The 20,496-nt window shown below is 35.9% G+C and overlaps 1 protein-coding gene across 3 annotated transcripts in view; it reads left to right on the top strand.

Annotated features, from left to right (window-relative positions):
• LOC138711163 (uncharacterized) overlaps positions 1-20,496 on the top strand; it is a 1,508,851-nt gene that overhangs the window by 1,359,036 nt on the left and 129,319 nt on the right. The window lies entirely within an intron of this gene.

Here is a 20,496-nt window from a genome sequence, read left to right as displayed (position 1 = left end):
ACCGTACTTCAGAAGTCAGTCACTCATACAAAGAGATTATTGCCAGGTGTGAACGTAAAAATTTGCAACTATGTGCAGACGCCCTGGCATATAAAACCTGCTCTCTAATTTAAGAGCAAAATGTAAAAAAAAAATATGTATATGTAATATTTATTTACGCAAATCAAGATTTTCAGGTATAACTCCCTGTAAAGTTGATTTGAATAATTTCGAGGGAAAAATTGTTCCGGAGCCGGGTATCGAACCCGGGACCTTTGGTTAAACGTACCAACGCTCTACCACTGAGCTACTCGGGAACTCTAACCGACACCGATCCAATTTTTCCCTCTATATCCACAGACCTCAAAGTGGGCTGACAACCGTCAAGCAACCAACTTTGAGTGCACACTAACTCCGTGTGACTTAAATTGTGGTTTTCTGTTAACGAACAGTAACGTGTATTATGCAAATCAAGATTTTCAGGTATAACTCCCTGTACGTTAAACCGAAGGTCCCGGGTTCGATACCCGGCTCCGGAACAATTTTTCCCTCGAAATTATTCAAATCAACTTTACAGGGCGTTATACCTGAAAATCTTGATTTGCATAATACACGTTACTGTTCATTAACAGAAAACCACAATTTAAGTCACACGTAGTTAGTGTGCACTCAAAGTTGGTTGCTTGACGGTTGTCAGCCCACTTTGAGGTCTGTGGATATAGAGGGAAAAATTGGATCGGTGTCGGTTAGAGTTCCCGAGTAGCTCAGTGGTAGAGCGTTGGTACGTTAAACCAAAGGTCCCGGGTTCGATACCCGGCTCCGGAACAATTTTTCCCTCGAAATTATTCAATATTTATTTATTTTATTTTATTTTATTGCTAGTAAGTTTGAAATGAATACAAGTTAATAAATACAATGAAAGATAAACTAGCCCACTCCTGAATGAGTAAGGGTACGAACATGTTGACGATGGTAGACTAGCTGGTAGAGTAGCTGGTAGCGGTAGTGGGGGAAATGAATCGCTAGAATCATATGACACCGCACACGTTGACTCATGGATGGTCGCTTTGCTGCTAGCTTTCCAGCACGCTGTAAGCTCCAAGAATGGTTTCAGTCATTCTTTCAAGCTTGCAGCGCAAGTCTCGGCGTGGAGCAGAGAGGCATTGGAGAGGTGATCTGTGGACCAGGTGTCAATGATGACTTGTGTAATTAGTAGAGACGACTTTTATCAATTATTTGTGTAATTCGTGCTTTTTAATTTACACAAATTTGTATTCTATTTTAAACTACGCGCGTGTGATTTAGTTTTGACGTTAATTGGCCGTAACTCGGTAACCAGTAAAGATTTTGAGGAGCGGTAACTTTTAAAACGAATTTCCATTCTTACTCAACATTTTTCTCGCTTTGACCCCCCCATCTAACGTGAAAAACAAAAAAGTTTACCGCTTACCGAAAATTTTTTTCTGTGAGCAGATCACTTCAAAGTTAGTATTTTTTTTCTCACTTTTAAAAACAATATTTTGACTTCGAATTCTTTTCTATGCTTCCCTTGGACATTGACCTATCAATACAAAAAATTGCAGCGCGATTGTTTGAATATCATAGATGCCACGACGTGATAAGTTAAACGGAGCGGGAAATATCATTCTTGGCTACTCCGACTGCACACATTGGATGTAGAAAAACGTATTGCTCGTGTATTCGAAAGACCTGCCACGACATTAACTTTTCGTATAGATTCAAAACTGGAGGTAGAATTTAATTAATTTTTTAATTACAAACTACTAATGAATTCGGATGAATGGACATCGTCGTTCACCAATAGGCCTGATTTGTAGTATTCGACCTCATTTGAAGAGTTTAATCGCTTTCTTCTGTATGTGCCTTAATACCACGAAAAATAAAAAAAATTAACAAATAAATAATAACTAATATCAATCAAATTATTGAGAATGTTCACTAGGCACTATGTTGTAAGAATTGTACAGTTTACCTCAGTGTGAGTATAAGCCGTTCTTCCTGCAAAATAGGATTTCCTGGCAATTTTTCCAAGCTTTCTGTATGAAATCTTTGGTTAAATAGAGAAGATAATCGAAAGTTTCGATTTCCACTCTCGGGTAGCTAATGCATTTTTCTGGAAAGTTCCGCAGATATTTAAAAAGATAATATTCATCAAACGCAACCCTTTATTATTTATAGGATGAAGGGAACACTCGAGAAAAGAATTCTTGTAATAATAATCACTTTGATTCTGCACTGTCTAATAAATGAAATTCGTCCTCACTACTTGAATCCCTTGCGATATCAAGTCTACACAGAGATTCCAAGGAGATGACCTAATCAGCTGTGAGTCAGCTGACAGATTAAAGCGATCTGCAAACAAGCTCCAATTTGTGCACACCAAGCTTCCTTTAGACTCTTGCTCAGGAGGGGATTCCAATACAGACAAAAATAAAATTAAAATTGAGAGTGAATACAGATTAAATAGTGTTTAATATATCCTCATATAAGAAATATGTAGGCCTATCTTTGTTCTAGCAATAAATTATTATTATTATTATTATTATTATTATTATTATTATTATTATTTACTTATAGCTTTTAGAGTATCCGGAGGTTCATTATTATATTGTATTAATAAAATTCTTACATAAAAATCGAAATAATTTTTAATTCTATTCTCATAGTTATGAAATAAAAGGTATGAATTCTTTAAGATAGTTTGAACTAAATGCAACACTGCTTACTTACTTACTGGCTTTTAAGGGACCCGGAGGTTCATTGCCGCCCTCACATAAGCCCGCCATTGGTCCCTATCCTGAGCAAAATTAATCCATTCTCTATCATCATATCCCACCTCCCTAAATCCATTTTAATATTATCTTCCCATCTACGTCTCGGCCTCCCTAAAGGTCTTTTTCCCTCCGGCCTCCCAACTAACACTCTATATGCATTTCTGGATTCGCCCATACGTGCTACATGCCCTGCCCATCTCAAACGTCTGGATTTAATGTTCCTAATTATGTCAGGTGAAGAATACATGCGTGAAACACTGCTACAGTATTTAATCATAGTAGTAATTTAGGCCCAAGAATATTTATAACAAATTATATTTAAATATCCTAATCTTGTCAATTCTAATAGTTATAGTAGTAAATTAAAAAAGTTATGTATGGATTTTATAAAAATTGAAAAATTGTAAATTTAAATTTATATATTCTTATTGCATAGACAAATTTTATTATATACTTCTTAATTTCAATTCAGGAATCCGCCCCTGAGCACGAGTTCTACTCTTTCAGGGTAGAGCTAAAGTTTTTCTGTATATATTATATTTTATATTACAATTATTAGCAAAATAAATAAATAAATAGATAAATAAATAAATTGCCGCTCTCACATAAGCTCACCATCGGTCCTTATCCTGAGCAAGATTAAGCCCGTCTCTAATAATAATCATAATTCGCACCACTCAACTCAAAAAAGTTACTTTTTGAGATAATCGCATTTTAAAGTTTTGATTCGTAATATGAATAATGCTTTTTAACATCAATTTATCTCACGTAGCCTCTGATTGAAGCAAGCTAGAGATATGACGGTTTTATTTTGTGGTAAAGGACTATTCCACGAACCAAAAAATGGACGTAACTAAAAAGCAACCAATTTTTGAGTCGTGGAAGTGTTGTTCTAGGGGTTCGAATTATTATTATTGTTGTTATTGTTATTATTATTATTATTATTATTATTATTATTATTATTATTATTATTATTATTATAACATTAAACTCTTCCAACATATGTCAATCGTGAATTGCAGAAGCCCCACGTGTCCATTTGAATATTTTATTTCAGGAGGCACAAAAAGTTGATTATTTTGAAAAGAGTTTGATACTTTGAAGTGACTATTTTTTATTTATTGAACCGTAATAATAAGTTCTAATGTTTGAAATACATGAACTTTATTTTTTTCTTCATTATTTTCTGAAAAAAATCTGAATTGCCTTGAATGTATGGGATTTCTGCAATTCACTATTAGTAACTATTAGTAGAATTTATAGGTGAAGAAAACGGACAAAGAGAATATTTTCTCATAAACAACTTCAGATGCAAATTTAAGCCAATACATTGAAAAAAAGCACACAAACATACAAAAATTCAAAATCGTGTGAATAGCATATTCAATTCTTAAAATTCGTTTAAATCTATAAAAACAAAGAAAAACAAATTGAATAGGCATTTCCCATATTTATTCTGAGTTTAATTTCCTCTAGAGTGCCATTTATATTTCTGCAGTGCCTGGGAAAAGTGACACAAGTCAGTTTCCACAAACCTTTTTTGATATTTATTGACAACTTACGGAACATCTGCTCGCTTGGAAAAAGAGACATAAGTATTTCTCCCATTACAATAATTCATACAGAAAAGAATCAAATCGACATAAAGCAGTGTGAGTTGTCAATAAATTATCAAAAAAGATTTGTGGAAACTGACTTAAGTCACTTTTCCCAAGCACTGCCGATTTGTTACTGTTCCTCTAAGGTATTTGTATTTAGAAATATTCGCGAAAATACTGTTCTTACAATAGATAGCAAGAAAATATTGAATAATGTATGTATGTATGTATGTATGTATGTATGTATGTATGTATGTATGTATGTATGTATGTATGTATGTATATGTATGTGTGTATGTATGTATGAACACTACAATTGCGTATACACCCGGTGGCAGTGATATATAATATACAATAATACCATTACAATAATACAATAATTACAGCAATAAAAATAAAATCAACGTAAATTTACTTCTCACTATAAATAAATAGATGCAATAAACCTAGGACTATAAATAAAAACTGTGCTATAATAATAATAATAATAATAATAATAATAATAATAATATGTATGTATGTATGTATGTATGTATGTATGTATTTATTAACACTACAATTGGGTCTACACCCGGTGGCAGTGATATATAATATACAATAATACCATTACAATGATACAATAATTACAGCAATAAAAAATAAAATCAACGTAAATTTACTTCTCACTATAAATAAATAGATGCAATAAACCTAGGGCTATAAATAAAAACTATGCTATAATAATAATAATAATAATAATAATAATAATAATAATAATAATAATAACAATAATATGTATGCAAATCAAGATTTCAGGTATAACTCCAGGTATAAGTTGATTTGAATAATTTCGAGGGAAAAATTGTTCCGGAGCCGGGTATCGAACCCGGGACCTTTGGTTTAACGTACCAACGCTCTACCACTGAGCTACTCGGGAACTCTAACTGTCACTGTTCGTTAACAGAAAACCACAATTTAAGTCACACGGAGTTAGTGTGCACTCGAAGTTGGTTGCTTGACAGTTGTCAGCCCACTTTGAGGTCTGTGGATATAGAGGAAAAATTGGATCGGTGTCGGTTAGAGTTCCCGAGTAGCTCAGTGGTAGAGCGTTGGTACGTTAAACCAAAGGTCCCGGGTTCGATACCCGGCTCCGGAACAATTTTTCCCTCGAAATTATTCAATAATATGTATGTATGTATGTATTTATTAACACTACAATTGGGTATACACCCGGTGGCAGTGATATATAGTATACAATAATACCATTGCAATAATACAATAATTACAGCAATAAAAAATAAAATCAACGTAAATTTACTTCTAACTATAAATAAATAGATGCAATAGTAATAATAATTTAGTTTTCGAACTGACATTGTAAATTCCATGAATATAATCAAATCCTGATGTCCCAGGTTCTATCTCTGGTCAGGTCATGTTGAAATTTTTTAGTAGACAAAACAGACCTGGGAATTCCTAAAAGATGGCCTTGGACTAGCGGGGGTGCGTGACTCGAAACCTGGCTGTTCAGCGATCGCAATGTATTCAGCTGTTGTGAGTTGATAATGCACATTGATAAAGATCATTGTAAGAATTCTCCACATGAACATACTCGTATTGCTAGGATTATCTTTTCCTCTTCATTGTAACTCTAAAATGTTTCCTAGCCTGGTTTTGATACCCTTGAAAGAACTGTATGTGTCCAAATACCAAATGGACAGCGAATTTCCTGTGTCCCGAATACAATATTTAACCGTGGTTTGGAAGTGGTTCACGAGTTTTTAGTAGATTTTGAAGAACTGGACGTAATCTAGCGCTGATGAAGAAGAAATGCGAATGGAATTTTCATCGACAAAGGTCAAACGCTTGGAACAGAAATCAGAAACATGAATATGCTTTCCGTTTCTGAAACGATACTAAAAATTGCAGGACATTTTGATTGATTCGTTTTATTACAACTCTGGCCACGGATAACCCGGGGCTTGCTGCCTCCAATTATTCATATACGCTCACTTACAGGTAGATGGGGCCACGATACAGCACCGTTCAACACTTCTGCACAAGTCTTCTTAGAATTGCTGAAGCTCTCTACGTTTTTGCATATTTCGGAATGTATAGCGTTATTGAAAAGTCGAGAAAAATTATTTTATTTTCAGGTATAATTTTGCTTCAATTGTTTCACTATTGTTGCTATGGTAAATTAGCGAAATAACAGCAATTCAAGCTACCCGTATTCTTAAGGGAAAACTATGGTGAAATAATGGTGAAAAATTAAGACAAATCAATTTTTTTTTGTTTTTATGTTCGTAATCACTGTATATTAAATTTGAACATTCTACTTTCATAATAATATGTGTTCATTTCCTTTTAACTTTTATATTGCTTAAATAGGGATTTAGCGACCTTTTTAGCACCTCATAGTGACAAAATTTAATCTTTCTTTGTTGATAATAAGAAATCTAGCGATTTTCCAATTACTTTTTGGCTACTTTCCGCACATTCTGTTGGAGACACTGGTTTGTTTTGTGCATTGTAAATAATGGCGGACAATAAGAAGAAGGTTGACCTTTCTCCAAATTGTTATGTTATGGTGTTTGATACTGCCAAACATAATAAAGCTTTATTAAACGACAATTTTCGTTTAGTAATACAGTTAATTGAACATTTATGAATGTACCTATCATATCCATGAATAATTAATGGTTGTTATAAACATAATATAATTATAGGTTATATTATTTGAAAGTTAGAATTTATAAAACAGTTATATTACCGGTTGTTCTTTATGTTTGGACTCTCACTTTCAGAGAGGAACATAGGTTAAGGATATTTGAGAATAAGGTTCTTAGGAAAATATTTGGGGCTAAGAGGGATGAAGTTACAGGAGAATGGAGAAAGTTACACAACACAGAACTGCACGCATTGTATTCTTCACCTGACATAATTAGGAACATAAAATCGAGACGTTTGAGATGGGCAGGGCATGTAGCACGTATGGGCGAATCCAGAAATTCATATAGAGTGTTAGTTGGGAGGCCGGAGGAAAAAAGACCTTTAGGGAGCCGAGACGTAGATGGGAAGATAATATTAAAATGGATTTGAGGGAGGTGGGATATGATGATAGAGAATGGATTAATCTTGCTCAGGATAGGGACCAATGGCGGGCTTATGTGAGGGCGGCAGTGAACCTCCGGGCTCCTTATAAGCCAGCAAGTAAGTAAATATTATTTGATACTGCTGAACACGATAAAGCCTTATAAAATATACGAATGCTTCTATATTAAGGCAAGAAATTGAAATATATATATATATATATATATATATATTAATAATAATGGTTAATCTTTTTGCACAATCTGTCACTCGTATACTTCAAATAGAAAATAAATAACTGAACTTGGATCACATAACTTAATCGGAGAAATTTCTTCAGTAAAAGTTGACTTTAGTTTAAGACAAATTAATCTCAGACTAGACTTTATACAACAAAATTCCTAGTTCAGCTAGAACGAGGATCAATGTAACCTCTGATATAAGATTAAATGATTTAGACAATCGGCCCTAAATCGTCAATTTAAGCACACAAACCTAATCACAAACAAAAGCAAGAAAAAATCTTTTGAATTCAATATTTTCTAAAGTTAATAGAAACAAAAAAGGATTCGGCCAAGTTTGGGACGGAAGTGCCCCCTCCCACGCTCCCCCTATAACGCCGCCTATGGTCATACACGAAGAAAAGAATACTGAATACCCTCCTCTTCAAATAAAGTGTTGCAATAGCGCTTGGTTTCTTGCAAGTGTCGTGTGCCGATACGCTTCACTCATTGCAACCTGTACAGCAGGCATGTCAATTGATGCCCACATGAGCAAGCGCGCGCTTTAGAGCCCAGGAGAGCTTGAGCGCTTTACAGCGGAAATGAAAGAGACAGACGAAAGAGGTGGTATATGCCGCTTGGTCGAGCTATATTCAGGAATGGCCAGCACTGATTCAATGGATAAAGGGAAGAGAACTTATTTAAACTATATCCATGTTAATTTTTAGATTTGCCTGAGAAGTATAAGTGCATTATAAGAATATAAGTTTTAATTTTAATGCTCATTTTTCACAAGTTTGATTTTTTTATTCAAAAGAAATATTTTCTCAACTTTTTTTTTATAGAAAAGTGAAATTTTCAGGTATAGGCCTATTTATTTAGTAGCCTTACAGAATGTTTTATTAAATCTAATATACCGTACATACGTATTACTGACGATAGTGTATTGAAATTTTTTGAAAATATTCGCATGGAAATTGTTTGTGAGGAAATTAATTAACAAAGCAACTACTGTTACATCATAAGCAAAAGATACGTGCTCATGTGTTGTAAAATTGTCAGCTCTATAGCTTCAGCAGATTTCGAGAAAATAATTTAATATTCTGATGATAGGAAGTTGCTCACAAATATCACCTTAAAACCATAATGCGATAAGAGTTTTGTTATGTAATATTAGTTAGGCATACTCTTAAAACAGATACAGTACCTAGGTAACTTTGCTTTGTACTGTAATATTGTTTTGATTAGTTTATTGATTACTTTTGTAAGGCTAAAGATACCATCAATATAAATTCCAACTTATCATGTCATACTCAATCGCTTTCTTTGGAATATCACTTTCTTTATGAATGATGTGTTTCATCCACTTAATACAGTATAATATTATACTACTATGGAATTTAAGTGAATATTCCTTCTTAACTCTCTATCATGTTATTAAGATTTAAAACACAAATGCAATATTAAGAAATCAGTGTTAGTACTTTTGTTTTACAGACAATATAGATAATATTAAACAGAAAGAAGCCATATAAAAATAACGACATAAAATTTCACGTTCCGTTTGAAGTTTGTGCACCACTGTTTTCTTAATCCAACAGATTGCTTATTCATATACACAACCCTTCCTCTTTCCATACTTAGCGCTTGCCGCCCGCGCACGACGTCAAGGTCAGAAAAATGCGCTTGCTTTGACATCAGTGTTGTACAGGTAGTACCCCCACCCCAGTGGCTAAAACATCAGTGAACGAACAGATGTGTTTGCAGAAGATTCGGAAAGACTTTTTTGTTCATTTTTTTTTTACATACGATGTTGCTGTTCATATATATGCCTACGAAATGTCTGAGAAGTGTCAATTTTCTTCACTACCAGGTGGAGGCATTTGTCATGATTTTCTCCGTCCCCGCCCGGCTTCCTTAACGAAACATTGTTGTCCTCGCACTTGTTTATCGTTGTTCATGAATTAAGCAACTTCCCCGGCCTTTCTTATACTGTCTGTATCCCCCACAATCTCGACACTGCCCGTCGTGGAAGGGGTACAGCAGCAGGAGGAGGGGGTGCATTTCAGAGAGAGGGGCACTCAAACTAATGAAACGGGTAATCCGTTGCTCCCTCCCCCCACTCCCTTACCCTCCGGCCCGCCACCCTATACGTTTTAATATTCATTTAGAAGCCCCTCGCCCGTCAGCCCTAGCGACCGACTCACTTCGATCGTATGGGAAGTATGAACACTCGACACAGAGGACGGCTATCTGCAAGAGGGTAGAAATATGGAGAGTCAAAAATTTGTAAATAGGAAATACCTGTGTGTAAGGGGATGGGTGGCGGAAGGTATTTTTCTACACCGTTCACTCCTTCCCTTTCTTGCATTATTTCATGTACGTATTGCAGTCTTCACTTAGAGCTCGCTCAACACTCTCAATTAAATTGGCGTTTTAGCCAAAACGAAGCTAATAACACTAATGGAGATTGAAAGGGCCGCAAACAGGGACTGTTCGACATTCGAAAACGCTGCGCGAACCCGTGGAACTCCACAGAAAGGCACAAACTTGTCTTCGTCCAATATCTCAGCGCGGGAATTCTGCTGTGACTTCAGTCGCTTGGATTCGATTTCAGTCCCTCACCGTAGCGTCGAGTTTAGGCGTTCGGCTACATTTATAAGCCGGTTCTATAGGAACCCGGACTCTCCCACCTCAACCTATGTTAAATTAATGGCTATTTTACTCAGAAACTATTCGGAGTACTGTATTCGAATTTTTGCGGCTTATATCTTGCACGTTGAGCGTTAATTTAACCGGGAAGGGGAGGGGGGGGGGGTTGGAAAAATCTATATATATATAATTTGAACTGGTAATGGAAATTACGGGAAAACGGCTGAACGGATTTTAATAAATGGCCCCTCATTTTGAAGCTTGGAATCCATAGCTTTTCGGAAAAGTAGTAGTTTTCAGTGAAATGTCAATTTTCCTACATAATTTTCTATTTTCCAAAATCCATCTGTTGTCAGTTTTGAGAACTAATTTTATCGAATCACGGCCGACTTGATTGAATTTCAGAACAAAACACAAACTACAATAAACAATAGGCTATTACACGAAGGCCATGACCTGCAGGATTGCCGACATATTTAGAGCTCAATTCAATTTGTTATTAAAAACTGATTCTGCAGTGTATAACAATTTTCTGAGTACAGCTGTGTACTGGATATTCAAAGCTACGAAACTTGAGGTGGTTTGATGACATTATTATCATTAGAAATTAAATATTATTATAGTTAATATCATGATGCATCTATTTTTCATTAATTGTACATAATATTGATGCTATATTGATGACATGAAAGTGAAACGTTTGAGGTTATGTAAATAAATGTAGAGAATATCTTAATTTAGATCTTCATTTCTATAATTTACTGAGTGGCTGCTATATATAACTACAAAACTTAAGTAAGATAATTATATTGTTATTAAAAATCAAATATTTTTATACTTCTTAGCCCAGTGGGGTTGGCTCTTTTTCATATACTTAATGGCGGAGTAGTGTAGATATTGATATGTGTCATTGTCTTCAGTATTGGCTCGACAGAGCGCAAAAATTACAGTTCCTAAGGAAAGATAAAAAGGTATTACTTACTGATAAAATAAGAGGCCTAGAAAATTTTGTAGTCTCCAGATCATTTCAGCAAGATCTCTTAGTAGGATAAAATGATTTTACGCTCTACATTTCAAGTTCTACATGCAGCAGCTATACGAAAATGCTATTGTTCGAAAGCTTAGCAAACCTGACATTTTTTTAACTTTCGCCTACAATCCACAATGACCTGAAATAGCTACTGCTATCGTCCTGACATTGATACTTGCGTTTTCGCGTTGAAACTCAAAAACTGAAGTTGGATAGGTTCAAGAGAAAGTATTTGGCCTAAAAAATCCATTCAGAGGGAGTATGTTTTATTATTATGGAAGCAAATAACTATCAAAAAGACAAGTATTCTTCATTGAAAATAAATCAGAAAAATGTTTATTTGAACGTCTAACGAACTTAGTTTGCAGCAGCATTTGCTGCACAAGCCACTAGTAGAATTTAATCTCCAAGTTATGATTTTTTTCATGAAATACAAATTTGATTACTTTTGCTCCTTTTCTTTAAATTTAAACTAGTGGCTTGTGCAGCAAATGCTGCAAACTAAGTTCATTAGACGTTCAAATTACAATTTTTCATATTTATTTCCAATGGAGAATACCAGACATTTTGAAAGTTATTTGCTTCCATAATAATGAAACATACTGTCTCTGAATGTTTTTATGCCAAATACTTTTTCTTGAACTTATCCACCATCAGTTTTTGAGTTTCAATGCAAAAACGCAAGTAACAATGCCAGGACGATCAGTGGGTTTTTCATGTGGGAGTAAAGCAATAACGGTAGCTATTTCAGGTCGTTATGGATTATAGGTGAAACTTTCGAGCCAATACTGAAGAGAACCACGCATATAAATATCTACACCACACCGCCATTAAGTATATGAAAAAGACCCAACCCTACTTGATTAATAACTATAAAAATATTTGATTTTCAATAACAATATTATTATCTTACGTGAGTTTTGTAGTTTTATATATTATATTATACTATATAAAATAGCCGCCACTCAGTAAATTACAGAAATGAAGATCTAATTTACGATATTCTCTACATCTACTTACATAACCCCAAAACGTTTCACTTTCATATCATCAATATAGCATTAATACGTATAATTAATGAAAAATAGTCGCATCATGGCATTAACTGTAATAATATTTCATTTATAATGGTAATAATGTTATCAAACCACCTCAAGTTTTGTAGATTTTAATATCCAATAAACAGCTGTACTCAGAAATTATTTTTACTAAGTCTTGAAGTTTTTAATAACCAATTGAATTTGAACTGTCAGCAATTCTGTAGGCCATGGCCTTCGTTTAATAGCCTATTGTTTATTGTAGTGAGTTTGTGTTTTGTTCTTTTCTGAAAAACCATTATTTATTAAAACTGACGACAGATGAATTTTGGAAAATAGGAAAATGATGTAGGAAAATTAACATTTCACTGAAAACTATTATTTTTCTGAAAAACCTTGGGTTCCAAGCTTCAAATTGAGGGATCATTTATTAAAATCCATTCAGCCGATTTCCCGTAATTTCCATTACCAGTTCAAATTATATATATATATATATATATATATATATATATATATATAATGCCTGTGTGGATATGGAGAGAATAGATCGTGTGAAATGGACAGGCAGAATAAGAAATGAAAATGTTGGAAAGAGTAGATGAAGAAAGAATGGTGCTGAAACTGATCAGAAAGAAGAAAAGGAATAGTCACTGGTTGAGAAGAAACTGTCTACTGAAGGATGCACTGGAAGGAATGGTGAACGGGAGAAGAGTTCGGGGCAGAAGAAATCAGATGATAGACGACATTAAGACATATGGATCATATGCGGAGACAAAGAGGATGGCAGAAAATAGGAAACATTGGAGAAAGCTGGGTTTGCAGTGAAAGATCTGCCCTTGGGCAGAACACTGAATGAAGTCATAAAAATGCCCGTGTTTTGATTGATTTGGTTTATTTTACGACCCTTTATGAACTGATATGGTTATCTAGCATCTGAGTGAGATGAAGTTGATATTGCCAGTGAAATGAGTCCAGGGTCCAGCGCCGAAAGTTACCCAGCATTTGCTCTTAATGGGTTGAGGGAAAACCCCGGAAAAAATCTCAACCAGGTAACTTGTCCCATCTAGGATTTGAGTCCGCGCCCGCTCGTTTCACGGTCAAACATGCTAACCGGTACTCCACAGCGATGGAATGCCTGTGTTAAACTATAATGAATGTATAAATTGAGAAGTGGTGCATTTTGTGAAGAAAATATAAACTTACAGTAAATGATCTTCAAAATTTATAGTACATCGTGGATTATTACAAAAAATTGCCCCTCAGAAGTGAGTAGGTATTTATTTTATTTTTTTACAGTTGGAAAGAGGAAATTTCAAGGAATATAATGCGGTCGAAAAAAATGGACTTTTTTCACTATTTTCACTATTCAAGGTGACTTTTAAAATGTTTAATACACCCCAGCTGAATATGCCAGATCGTTAAAAAAAGTAATCAATTTAGCTTTTTAGAAGTGAGTAGTGTATATATTCCATATAGGCCAGTACCGTTGAAAAGAGGAAATTTCAGAGAACACAAAGAAATTAAAAATTTCATTATTTTTCAAGATCCGGCTTCCCTTAACTTCAGACATACAATTAATACTTGAATAAATTCAAGGGGAAATTTCTTCCAGCGCCGGTTATCAAACCCGGGACTTTTGGCTGAGCGCGCCAACCCACTGAGTTACCCAGAAACCATACCAGATCCCGGCTCAATTGTTCCCTTTCACATCCACATACCTCAAGTGGGTTGGCAAGAAATCAAATACCCAGCATTGAGTGCACACTTTCTCTGTGTGACTTAAAGCTGACGAATAATTTCAAGGGAAAAATTATTCCGGTCCCTGATCCAGCATAAGATTCATTCAGACACAATTGAATTTGTGAAATGTAGTTCTATCACAAATTTTATCTTGCCTTAATAAATGTGTCATGATGTACATAAAGAACTCCGCAAAGAGACGCAGGCAACACTTGTCTCTTTTTATGCTGTAGGAGATGGATAATTTGCAGAAGTTATTCCAGGAATTTACAGTTTAGGATGTGTTCGAAATGGCTTCTCTTAACCTCGATAGAAAGAGTGTAACGACGCAGCAGTGACTGTCGCTGTCTGTTGCTATCAGAAGCAAGCGAGATTCTTGTCACTTGGCTCTAACAGGCGTCTCATAAACAATTTCTTCCATATGGCCCCCCAAAAAAATCAAGGACATTTAAATCTGGGGATCGCGGTGGCCAAGTAGCAGGGCCTCCTTTCAACCCACCTTGCCGAGAAATCAGCTCAGCTTTTCTTCCACTATCTTCAGCTACCCATACATAGAGAACATGCCAGTAAATTTTGATAAAGTGCATGAACCATAATATTAAAAAAACAGAAAAACTAAAGCGAAAGTCTCGAAGACGGAAGATTAAAGAAAGTAGCATCTCGGGTAGTATGAATGTAGCTGCATGACATATCAGTCTTGTAGAGGAGAAGGTGGAAATATGGGCTACCATTTTGTTTTCCTCATAATAATGGAAAATGGTGTCGCATATTGCTTGAAAATCTTTATTGACATACAGAGTAATTATTCATATACAATTTATCCAGTCTTAAAGGCCAATAGTTGCAATAGATATTTGCATATAATTACTTTTTGAAAGTAAGACGAACTGGTCCTCTACAGGTACTAGGGTCTAAATATGGGCTACCACAAAAATTTGAAAATAAAGTTGGAAAAAACAAAGAAACATAAGTAGGAAACCTGTGTTACATCAATGGCAATATTCTGTAACAAATAACGCAAATCGCGATAATGAAGAAACGGGACGTGTTAATGTGCTGGTAATATGGGCTACCTATCCCATATTTGATACATAGCGGTAACCCATATTGGCTGTGGTTAGGCAGGAGTGGAACAAAATCCTAAGGGAGGCCAAGGCTAGACTACAAGGGCCGTAGTGCCAAGCAAGAAGAAGAAGAAGAATGTAGCCCATATTAGCAGCATCGACTCATGAAGGTTTCTAAGATTATGTATGGCAATTGTTGTCCTAAATAAATATTACTCTTATGCCATGTGATAGAGCTATTCTCCATCAGTGCGACACATCGAGCGTGATTTCTAAACACGAAATATATTTCTTTCAATAATATTGAAACTTAATACCTGCAAAAACTTTGAAATTGATGAAAAACACAAAGGACACACCATATCCACGCCATAAAGGCAACTGGTTTGTCTCTTTGTGCACGCAGACTGATGGACACGAGATGTACTTTTAGAGCTTTTTCCCTAGGTAAGAACACCATATACAGGGTGTTTCAAAAATAGAGGGCATAATTTCAGGTATGTATTCCCCATATGTAGAAAATACAAAAAGTTCATTACAACATTTGTCCGGAAATGCTTGATTTACGAGTTATACCCTTCAAAATAGTGATATTCACCGACCGGAACGTTTTTCTTCCCGCAGGTAGTTGCCTTTACAGCAGATGTTCTAAATGTCCACCTTATGTTTGAATAAAGGCCTCACATCGATGTCTCATGGCCCTGCGAAAACGATCCCAAATTCCAGGAATATTGTGTATTTCCTCACAACCTGCCACAATTAGATTCCGAAGAGATTCCATGTCAGGCACCGGAGACGAATACCAGTGATTTTAAATGGCCCCACAAGTATAAATCGATAGATTTCAAATCAGGTGAGCGTGGAGGCCAAGCAACTGGACCACCTCTACCTATCCATCGATCAGGACACCTCTTCTGGTACAAACGACGAGCCAGCGCAGCATTTCCGTCCGCCTTATCGTACAAGAAGTGCACTTCTGCCAGCTCCTGAGTGCATGTCACACAGTATAACGCCAAACACAACACTCAATGTACCCTTCACCTCGGAATTAAATGTGAGAGTGTCCTCTGTTAATGTCTTCTGTAACGGCACCTACCTGCGGGAAGAAAAACGTTCCGGTGAATGTCACTGTTTCGAAGGCCATAACTCGGAAACCAAGCATTTCCGGATACATGTTGTAATGAACTTTTTGTATTGTCTGCATATGTGGAATACATACCTGAAATTATGCCCTCTATTTTTGAAACACCCTGTATAGTAAAAAACGAGGTAGCCCATATTACCACTCCTAGCCCATATTTCCACCTTCTCCTCTACTCTGTTCACAACCCAATCACCGTGAAAGTATGATAATCTTTTATGTCCAGGGTTCTTTTCCCGACATCGACTGTATGACTGTAGTTTAAACAGATACTTTGTAATTCCCAGTTGTGTGTCGATGTTCTTAGTTTTGTCATTCTTAAAAATAACCGTCCTCTTTCCGATTCGAATCTGCATATATCGGATATAGGCCTAACCACCGGAAATGATATAATAAACTAATACATTAAAAATCCATATAATATTCAAAATCCAGCTCATCAAATGAAGAAGAAAAATACATCAATATTGTAGCCGTCATCCCCATGTACACATCATGTGTAATAACAGATCAGGAATGGATTGTAATTTGTTGATTGAAATGGGAATTCTATGATTAGTGGAAATATTTTCACCGAAGAAAACGGACAGCAAATGTTACTGCCATGGCTACTACCATTATTACCAAAGCTCGGAACTTGGGAACTCGTGTCTTTGCATGTGGCTAAGCGACCAGATTCCAATGTCAATAAACTCCCTCTTCCAGCACGGAGATATTGTCAGGTCTGCTATAAAAGTAGTTTGTGGCTGGAACAACATATTGATAGTAGATTATGGTAGATTGAAACACGTAATTTTATAGCATAGATATAATAAAAATGTTGTTGTTGTTGTCTAGTGCCTTGCATTTGGCAATGAAGCCATTAGAAGTCGTGCTTTCCAATCCTTTTGAACTGTAGTTTCTTCTGATCTTAATGCTTCACAGGTCTTCAAGTGATCTTCATTCATTTCTGCTGGATCGTTACACAGGACACATATGGGTGAAGCTGAGATACCTATTCTGTAGAGATGACTTGCTGGACAGTCATGATTTGTCAATAGTCTGAAGGCTGCAAGTGCTGTTTTCCTTGGTCTCTGGGGATTATATCTGGGTTGGAAAGTAGTGTAATCTATTTTTTGTCTTTAGCATTTGATTCTATTTCTTGTAGGTATGACTGAGAAAATTTTGTAGTGATCAAGCGTTTTATTGAGGAATATGAGAAATTAAATTTAGGCTTTTGTTTTATTGTTGTGCCTTTCTTTGCAAGTGTGTCTGCGGTTTCATTCCCCATGATTCCACAGTGTGCTGGAATCCATTGGAGATGGACAATCTTATTAACTTTTCCGAAGGACCCGTTGACCAACGACAGGTGCGGTCCCCCTTGCATAATGGGGGTTTACTTCGGGTGATGTAACTGCCACATTGTAAAAACTGGTGCCCGTTAAGAAAACAGTTACATGAAAGCCACAACATACATGAGTCCTAAAGATATAATAAAAATAAATATGAGAAATATATCAAATTTACTGTTTTGCTCTGTGAATTTTATTATTGTGTATGACTACGTACATTCTAAGATTTTCGAACCCAAAATTTCTTCGCCTGTTAGTTAAACATTATCTGAAACGAGAAAAACTTATTTCCACGTCACATGAATTGACGGGGGCAAACTTAAAATACTGAATGTTTTCACTGCCACTGTTTTCCGTTCGATTTTGAGCAGTTGCTAGCTGGTGTCGTATCTGAGAAAGATAAGAATATCCTAAATTTTTCTCAAACATAATTTTTAACTTGTCTTGTCACTTCTAGGGTAGGTTCCTCTGCTACTTGATCCATGGCTATGGACAAATTTTCCACCAATTTAAGGGACTGCAATGTCTTTCGATGAATGCCCGTTTCCAGTCTCTAGTCTGTGTGTGGCACAACTTAGAAAATATAAATTCTCCATTCGAAGAAAATAATGTATCTCCTCCGAATTCCTCCACGAAATTCTGTACCTAAAATTTAAAAAATGCATTTTCATACTTGTATAAAACTCATTCCAATAACACGTATTTTCTAATTCCTCAAACAGACCGTTTACCTGTGATACTCCGAATGTCATTGGCTTCGATATGACTCAGTTTCCTTGTCTTACATCTTGTCATTCGATGTGACCACTTTTTTAGCACATACGACTGTCCCTGAGCACTTGCACCGCGAGCTTTGTGTACGTTGTACCTGTAACCTTACTCGTGCACACGACACACAAGTCTCCAATTTTCAAGCTTTAATTATTTTAATTGTTACTATTGCTAATATTACTATTGTCACTACTACTATTGCTACTATCACTGCTCCCCTATTACTACTACTGCTATTACTACAACTACTAATACTATTGCTGCTGCTACTACTACCACTACTACTACTACTCCTACTGCTGCTGCTGCTACTACTACTACTACTACTACTACTACTACTCCTACTGCTGCTACTACTACTACTACTACTACTACTACTGCTACTACTACTACTACTCCTACTGCTGCTACTACTGCTACTACTACTGCTACTATTACTATGACTACTACTACTAACTTACTATTACTACTACTACTATTACTACTACTACTACTACTAGTACTACTACTATTACTACTACTACTATTACTACTGCTACTATTACTATGACTACTACTACTAACTTACTATTACTGCTACTACTATTACTACTACTACTACTAGTACTACTACTATTACTACTACTACTATTACTACTACTACTAACTTACTATTACTACTACTACTATTACTACTACTATTACTACTACTACTACTACTTCTAGTACTACTACTACTACTACTACTACTACTACTACTAACCCTTTTTAATTTGAACATCAGAAACGAGTATGTGTTACGCTGAGAGTGAGAACAGGTTAACTCTGGTTTTGTCCGCTTCTCCTTCTCAACAAAAGTGAGAACCTAAAAATTGATAATATTCAGAGCTGTTTAGTTCTCTTTGTATGTTGTATGAAGTATTTGACTACCATTTCACATCAATAGATGGAGTAAGAGCTATAGTTGAGTTTCGCATTAAAATCTCAATTTCACAAAGAAAAAAAAAAGTCTTTCTCCACTTATAATTCTCAGGTCTTCAATTTATAATGTTAAGATGCCATAAAATGTATTCGACTCGTGGATAGTCTTATTATGACACTCGTGAAAATTGTCACACTCACTACACTGCGACAAACATTCACTCGAGCAATAATCATCAAGATTATCCACTTGTTACATAAATAACTATTTCTGAAGTAGAAGAAATTCAGTGTTTTACATCTACAAATTTTAATTTTTCTAAACATTATAGGAAGAGAGAGAGAAAAAAGAATATTTCCAAAATGTTACTGCTTTAAGCTGCGTACCCCCTTAAGGAACCGTAGCATTTGTCTCTTCTTGTCGTCGTCGAGAAGTCTTGCGTGTTGTCTTGAGCCTTTGACTCGGGTCTTTTCGAAACCCAGCGCTAATGGACGCGAGTGAGTTTAAGTATTTCAGTGAATACGGATTGTATCTGCCCATATGGGGGCGAGAGTACATGCATGAGGGTTGGCACCCCTCTCTCGCTGGCCCGAGGAGGAACATTAATTAGCCCTTGATACATGCCCGGGGTTTCCTGAAAGTTTACCAGTTAATTAGAGCCCCAACCCTCTCCCACCCCCCGCCCTGTCCGCTAACTCGGCTGGATGTAAATGCGACACAGTTCGGGGAGAGAGAGAGCCGGAGAGAGTAAAAGAGAGAGATTAACTAGCTTGAAACAAAGGAGAACTGCCCAGCCAAGTTGATATTCGGGGAGCTGATGTAGATCTCGCGATCATGATCGAGATCCTTGCTGTTTCCGACTCGTTGTGATCGTTGGACTCTGATAACGAAATCCAAAGTCGGAGTAGTCTGCGGCACAAATTAATTTTGGTAAAAGTTGAGAAATTGTTAACGTATGTATGCTGCAGCAGCTCTTTTTTTTTCTCTCCCTACACTTCCTCTCTTAAAGTTCTGTAGGGAAATTTAATATGTTATGGTTGGTGGTTGTTGTATACGATTACATGTGGACTTGAGTGGACATTTCTGTTGTACACGTGCAGGGCGAAACTGATCTAAGCCTTTTGAAGTCGTATTATAAATTAGGCATCAGATTTTAGATAAAAA

Source organism: Periplaneta americana, chromosome 12, assembly GCF_040183065.1.
Source record: "Periplaneta americana isolate PAMFEO1 chromosome 12, P.americana_PAMFEO1_priV1, whole genome shotgun sequence".
In the NCBI taxonomy this organism is placed as follows: domain Eukaryota; kingdom Metazoa; phylum Arthropoda; class Insecta; order Blattodea; family Blattidae; genus Periplaneta; species Periplaneta americana.
This window is presented reverse-complemented; position numbering and strand designations above follow the sequence as displayed.